Raw genomic sequence first — 8098 nt, 5'->3', positions numbered from 1 at the left:
CCTAAGCTGGATCCCTAAGGGAGATATTTAAGATGCACTAACGAGACGTGAAGCTTCTATAGTGCAAGAACAATCGTGTAAAGAGAAGCATTGCCGACGACGGGGCGGTAGTAATGGCGTAATATGATACTTCGCTCAGATAATTCAGATCATCCCGACGCCAAGTAAGTCAATGGGAGGGACCTGATAACGCAGCAGTCCCCCAATAACTTCTTATCACAGTAATTCTGCTTTCGAAAGCTAACTGTCCTTCAGGCAACCGTTGACGATTCGCGTGCTCTGAAAGGGACCAGATACAAGATAATAAATGAGCAGTTGGTCAAACCGCACGGGCCTTCAGAAACGCGTACTTGTTAACAATTTTTTAAAAGAGCCCCGATATTCACATTCTCTAGCATAAAAGACCATTCTGCAGGCTAAAAGAAAGTTAAAATAATAATGCAGCTGCGAAAGCGCACCGTTAACTTCCCTAAGCATTCGAGCGCTACAGTGGTGTAGTCCCCGTACCTAACAACGGTGGAGCCTTCGACGTTAATCGGCATCTCGCTAGTCGTGGCGGTCACAGCAAATGCATACGCGCATGCGCCACAACCATATTCGTATTGGTACCTCTGTCACTGGCGTTGCAAATAGAGAACAGCATCGTGAATAGGGTCAACGTCGTGCGATAACTGGACTATTTCCAGAATATGGCAGGAATACTCCCAGCAAAGAGGGCAAGAAAGGGTCTCAAGTTTTCTACGTGCTCGAGGGGATAAGGTATCCGCAGATACTCGTACCCGGTCGTAGTAAGTGGTTACACTACTGTCTACATCTGCCATGCCCAGGGCGTCTCTCCTATTAAACATCCACAGGATCACACTACCCTTTCTCAATATATAGACGCACCAAAGCCAGCTTCTCTTCGTATGGCACGCTGTGTGGAGACGCGAGATTAAGCAAGCACACTGGCTAGCTACGTAAAAAATTGGTTTCTCCTAAAGGACAGCGTGTAGCGAAAACACGTCTTAAAAAAAAATTGATAACCACGCATTGAAGGCGGCTTCCCCCTTGAATTTTCTATAATGTGGAGAAGCCAGCTTTAGCAAGCACCTCGAGAAAAGGTATTTGCACAAAAAGGTACTTGCGGAATAATAAACATTTCGATTGGTGCTTTCATGGTTTAGTATGTTTTCATTGCATTAAAGTTTCCTTTACAATCAATTAATTGTGGACTAACATGCAGCTATTCGTTCATTTCGACATTTTCAATAGCCTAAATGCGAATCAAAGCGAATTGAAATATTGTAATATTCGTTCGGATAATCAAAACGTTCGAATATTCGCACAAGCCTAGTACATAGAGCTGCAGGGACACAGATTCGTTCGAAGTACTGCTGCAGAGCCATCACCATAAAATTTGCGTTTCTCGTGTGAATTCTTGTGCGTCTCTCGTTGTGCCATGCCAGTCACCCCTCATCAAGCCTCCCTATTTCTCCATATTCACCTTTTTCTCTTGTGAGGTGTAACAGAAGAGAAACCCGCTTTCGCGGCCGACCTCTCCTCTTTCTCATTCAACTACTTCTTTTTCGGTATGATGTGGCCTTCACGCTTAGAAAGCACACTTTTGCCTTTATCACATGAACGGGTTCCTTCTTCGCTCGGAAAGAAACCGACACAGTAAACACGGTTAGCGTCATTTAAAACACGCAGAAATTTTCCTATTGAGGATTTCAGTTTCAGGATTTATATTTGAGGAAAAAGCGCAACCAGCGAAAGCCACCCGATGATAGTTTGAGCACTTTCTTAACGCCCAGCCGTCTTGGTCTGTGTTTTTACTTGTGAACATTGTCGGTCAAAAAGCAAATATTACGCATATCTGAGGTGCAGCACTATTACACAAGTAATGGGTAGTGTGTTCCTTTTCTAGAAATTGCGTAGGTACGTAATTCTAAAGACCGTGGTGTTTCTTAGGCTGCGCTGGCAATGCGACGCTATGCACGAAAAAGCGGGTGTTCCTTGCGCTTCACTGAAAATGCGACGATGTGCACGAAAAAAGTGCTCTGCCCACGATACGGTACTGCCACCTGCCAGTGGCCGTAAGTTCTTCACAACCACCTGTTTCCCAATGTGACTACCAGATGGCGTTCATATACCACGCAGCGCCACTGCGGAGTTAGAGGCAATGAGCTCGCCCATGCGTCGGCCCGAGAATTACTCTTCCGGACCTACGACCCCGGCATATAGCACCCACCCTCGGCTCTACGTATGAACCCGCTCCTAACATAAACAGGTATTCTAGAACATCGAAGACTCGAAAGACAGCATCTTCCGCCGTCGAGGCCAAAGCCCAGTAGATAATCTAAGGTAGCGTGGCGTCGCCTGCAGACGTTGTCTTACCCCAATTGATACATGCTGTCCAAGATGAATCCCGACACATACGCACCACAGTGCAGGTTCTGCGTCACTAAAACAGCCACCCTGTACCACATGGTATGGGAATGCCCACACAATCCACCTCTACAACCCAGAGTACAGCACAACACTGTAGGGTGGGGGGCAGCTCTGTCCAGCTCGGATCCGAAGACCCAAGAAGCCCTCGTGAGACGAGCGAGGACAGCAGCCCGTGCCAATGAGATCCCGGACTAACGATCCCACTCATCGACATTCCTTCCTTGGTCACAAATAAGTTTTTCCCTCTCTATATATATATATATATACTGAAGGCTCGAGCCACTCTGGCAACCTGGGTCAGATGGAAGAAGCCATCCATCAGTCTGCCTCCATCGTATAAAAGATAAGGAGTATGGAGTGTTATCCCTCCACTTCCACCAAATGCGAAGTTCTTGTATATAGAAACAATGGTTCTGACAATATGTCCTTCAACGTACACCTCAATAAAACAAAATGAAAGAGGTTGAAACCATATCGTAATTCTTGAGGACCACTTCAATAATCGGGGCAACAACTTATTTACAATACCTAAACTAAGAACGTCCTGCCAACAAATGTCTCGTGTGGCCAACCGATGACTAAAGATGTAAGAACAGGACACAATGCGACTCATTCAGGCATTTGTCATCAGTAGCATAACCTGTAGCTTTCTTTACCTGAGTATCTTTAGAGCAGACGAGAAGAGAACAGGCAGAGTCATACGTGTGACTCCAAAGAGTGCTCTAAACCTTCCCCCGTGGACACTCACAGAACGTCTGCTTCAAATTGCGTTCTACAATACCGCCCTCGAATTATTTCAAGCACACCCCACGAACCAAGCCATGTGCTTGGCCATCACTAAAACAGGACGCAAAACACTATCAGAGCCCTGCATAGAGGCCCCCATTCAGAGTAGAGGGAAACATTATATCCCAACAAGCAGGACTTCAGCGTGAAACCACCACCACGCAACATGCATCACAATTCCACCAGCATCTACGTCGGACACGGGCCAAAGCTCACGACAAGTACTTAGACACCGACAGCACCTTCTTTCTCGATGCACATGCAGCAGTAAACGGCGAATACACGGCACGCGTCATTCATCTAGGGTAGGGGTTCTCAAGCAATTTGTTGCCAGGGAACCCTGCTATAAGCTATATCAAGTGCCGAGGAACTCCCACGTGCAATCCTTCTATTTTTTTTTTAACCTCCTGGCTTTTCGCGTATGCTAGCAGCTCCTATCTTCAAATAGCCAAAATGTGCAAGGTAGTAATAGAAGGCCTCCTGAGAAATAAGCCACCACGCGACCCATTTTCGGTGTCTGGCTGGCTACAAACTGCTTGCGGGAGTTATCGTGTAGCTCATGCATTTCTGTTACACACTGAGATATGCTTATTGACGCTCGGGCCTGAATAATTGAGGTTCCCTAGATCTATCACACCTAGGGTTCCCCACCCAAGTGAGTTGAGTGGGCGAGTGAGGAACCAGGGCAAATTTACCAGTGACTCGCGGAACCCCGAGGAGGGACCTGCGGAACATTTAACTCCGCGGAATCCACTTTGAAAACCCATGATCTAGGTAGGGAAATGGATCAATTCTATATCAGCCCAGGACACAGCCTCAACAAGCATGGAAGAAGCAGAGGTTACCCTCGCCCTACGCAACCCCGAGTCCACCTTCATTCCAACAATTTACAAGCAGCTTACCCAAATTTCTGTAAAGGCTACATTGGCCCTATTGCGCAGCGAATGCTTACACAGCCATCGACCCTACGTTTAGAAGAATAATCGTAACAGCTCACATGGATACCCGGCCACATGCGGAAACAATGAGCTCGCCCATGCCTCGGCCCGAGAATTACTCTTCCGGACCTTCGATCCCAGCATATCACAACAACCCATGGCTCTGCGCATGGACCCGCGTCTGACGTATAGAGAAATTCTGCGACACCAAAGACCCAATAGACAGAAACTTCCACCCCCAGGGCCAAGCCTCAGTAAGGAATCGCAAGTAGCGTGGCGTCACCTGCGGACCCTGTCCTACTCCAATCCATACATACTGCCTATGATAGATCCCGACGCACACGCACCACAGTGCAGGTTCTGCGCCAACAATACAGCCACCCTGTACAATGTGCCAACAATACAGCCACTCTGTACCACATGGCATGGGATCATCCACATAATTCATCTTCGCAACCCAGTACAAAGCATGGCATTAAAGGTGGGAGGCCGCTATCCAGCTCGGATCCAAGAGGCACTCGTCAAACGTGCAAGGACAGCGGCCCGCACCAATGGGATCCCGGTCTAAGGATCGCACTGAGGGATCGTCTCGAGCCGAACATCCAATGAACATCTTATTCTATCTCTCTCTCTTTCCAGACAGAAGACTATCATCTTCTGACATTTGAGGTGAGGCAAACACGGATACGAGGCCAATTTTCTTCCGTGGTCCTTTTCCTCCGTACGAAGTGGCAGGCCGCGATAGCTCAGGCATATTTAACTATACTTCTTACCATAGTATCTTTAGCCAAAATAAAGTAGTGGGCAGTAGGCACTTAAAAACGCAAGCAAGCAAGTCAAAGTGATGAGAAGAAGAGGAAAAAGGCCGCATTCCAGCCATGGGTAAGAGCTCAGCGTTCTGCAACGTACTTTCAGCCAGCACCGTATTACAGCTTAGCGCGAAACGTTGCTATTCGAGAATGCGCGCATTGAAAGTGGCGTACAGGAACTGCCAGAAGAAAGTTCGCATTTAATAATTCCCAACATAAGCCCGTTAAAGATGTACTGCAGCAATGTATAGCATTCATTGACCGTATTCATTCATAAATACTGCACTCATATGTAAGAGTTACTCCGGATGCGAGGTAAACGGTATATACAGAAGACTGTCTTCTTTGACCACAGCTTTTCTATTTCGAGAACGGTCCTTCCCTAATATTTTTTTCTTTTTTACGGAACAATGTTATTTGTTGTTACGTTTTAATGGCGTTTTTGTGCACTAATAAATTATTATGATAAATATAATGACCCTGCCTATCATTCTCTTTTTCAGATGAAACTACAGGTATCATAGGTTTTTCTTGTCCTCTTATATTATTTTATTATTATTAGTTTCTTTGTGTGGAACTTGAAATTCACAAACAAAGAAACACTTTTATTTACCTGTGACTAATAGGTCGGTATTTGACGAGTCCACCTCTGGTTGTATGATGCGGAATTATTGGTTTAAAGTGTGGACCTCGCATAAGAGCGAGCGTAAAGCCTGACATCGTGGACGTCGGTGTATAAATTAGCAAATAAATAAAATGAGGCATGACAAGCTCATGGTATTGTTCATGTTTTTGTAAGAAAGACAAGAAAACTTTCGGAATCGATTGCAGTGATTATTTTCGTAACCGCGGAAATCCAGCAGCTGACCAGCACTATTGAATATTATTCACTGCTAACCCAAGAAGTACCGCTAGTATGCGAGTGAATTCGGTAAACCAGGACACCACTTACAAACCACCGGATGGAGTCTAGAGGTTCGCTCTCCCATTTTGTAAATAAGACGGGAACGGCTCTTTTCAATGTTCTATTCGGTTAGGCAATGTTAGGCTAGTCTAGCCTAGGCCATGCCATTGTAAGTAAGTTTAGCGCAACATTGGAATACCTAGAAACACTCACACATTCGCACTCAAGCCCACGAGCCAGTTTGAATGTGTGAGTATTTTTAGGAATTCTTAGGTTGCGCTAATATTACTTACAATACGAGGAGTTGCCAGCCAGCCACACAAGTTTTGATTAGGGTAGGCTAGGCTAGGTTAGGTTAGGGTTAAGTTTGTTTAGGCTTGGTTTAAGTTGAGGTAGGTTAGGTTAGGCTAAACGGTGTATCTCAAGTTTTTAACCCTCCTCACTCCTCCTCCACCTCGCCCGCTTTCGGGCTACGCCAATGGCACACCCGTGGAAACACTTGATAGAACGCTCTACGAGACGCGATATAAATAAATCTGAAAGAGTATCGCAAAATACCAGACTGAAAGAACGCGTGGCTAACCGACCCTCTTGTTGTTCATGTTTCAGAGTACTCTGAGGTGTCCATATCGGAGATGCTTTCATCACGAATAACGTCGGGGCCTGTTGTGGAAGGTAAGACGTTCCGGATTACCCTCTCGTTATTTAGCCATCGTCCATCAAAAAAATGAAGATAAAATTTTAAACAATGTTTCTTTTTTAGATCCGAAGTAGCTAATGGCGAAGCTCAATCCGGTGTGTGTAACCATTCTTACTGCGTACGCGCAACAGCTGGTCCAAGCACTGCCAGAACGCGCTCACCCGTTCCTGCTTGGGTAAGGGGCTGGCTAAGACGCTGTGACCTCCCCCCCCCCCCTTACACTCTCTCAGCAATCATGTGATAGCGTTGGAAACGAGATTCTGCAGACGTGTGGTGAAACAACGCGTTGTATTCTATCAGAACACGCTGGCAAGCGCTAGCACGTTCGGCTATGCGTAAGTGGCTGTGTAAGAGGCTGTGGCCTCTCTCCCTTACACTCTCTCAGCAATCACGTGATGGCGTCGGCGAACAATATTCTGCAGACGCGCGATGAAAGCATGTGCTCCCGCGTGGCGTGGCGATGAACCCGCGTGGCGCGCTTCAACAAGAGTTCGGAACGAGTAAAAGCAACAGAAAGTATAGTGCATTCGTAATGGGCTACACTTGCAAGGACGCGTTAAAAACGAGCAAGATGCCCGTGTTGAAGGGAACTATAGGTTGACCCATGCGCTGCTTCGCATGCTACTCATTGTTCCCTTTAGTTAGAGATGATGTAATTTTTAGATGCGAAGCAGCTCTTTGACTCACGTGTGTAACGTCAGACGTACTACATGCGTCAGTACGAACGTGCCGCAACGTTCCCTTCACCGCAGGTGTTGGAGCCATGCCAACCAGGTCACGCCGCAACTCAGGCACACGTAAATTTGTGCCTCACGCACTTGCAGGTTTGCGCTGACGTCACTCTCCTTCCGCCGCAGCAGACTCGCCGCAGCGCCCACAGCTGCCGGCTCCTTCGTCCACTCGCAACACACTTCTCTCTTTCTTCACCCTCTCTACCGTCCGCATCGCTCGACCACATGTCGAGTTGAAACACTCTTTCGGTTCGTTTATCTGCGATGAAACTTGCGCGAAACCCAACCTGCGTCCTGTGTCTTTGCGTTTCAAACAAACGTTCGCTCGAGTAAACGCTACGCCGAGTTTCTCTTCGAAGCGTTCTTCCAGCACCCACGTTGACGGCCGTTTCAACAGGGCCAACGCCGTGCGCACCATTGCTGCTTCGCGTCCCATTAGGGTGGTGGTGGTAAAAAACATTTATTTCGGAAAAAGTATACTAGAGAGTGCCGACGTGGCACATCGGCGTGCTAGAGTGGCAAGACCCTCTTCCGGGACGCCAGTGGAGCTGGAAGCTGCCCGTGCGCGCTCCACCAAGGAGCGTTGTGCAGCCAAAGTAGAGCAGCCGAGCAGGTGCTCCTCCCAAGCCTCTCTAGTTGGGATAGGAAAAGAGGTGAGAAAGGGACGGGATTAACTGGGCACGATGCTACGACGTGATATGTGTCGGCGAGGACATGACAGGTCGAGCAGGTGCCATTGATTTCCGGCAAAAAGTGCCTGGCGACCGCCGGACTGATAAAGGTGTTTGTCTGCAGGC

This window comes from Rhipicephalus microplus, chromosome 2 (genome assembly GCF_043290135.1).
Source record: "Rhipicephalus microplus isolate Deutch F79 chromosome 2, USDA_Rmic, whole genome shotgun sequence".
NCBI classification, from domain to species: Eukaryota; Metazoa; Arthropoda; class Arachnida; order Ixodida; family Ixodidae; genus Rhipicephalus; species Rhipicephalus microplus.
This window is presented reverse-complemented; position numbering follows the sequence as displayed.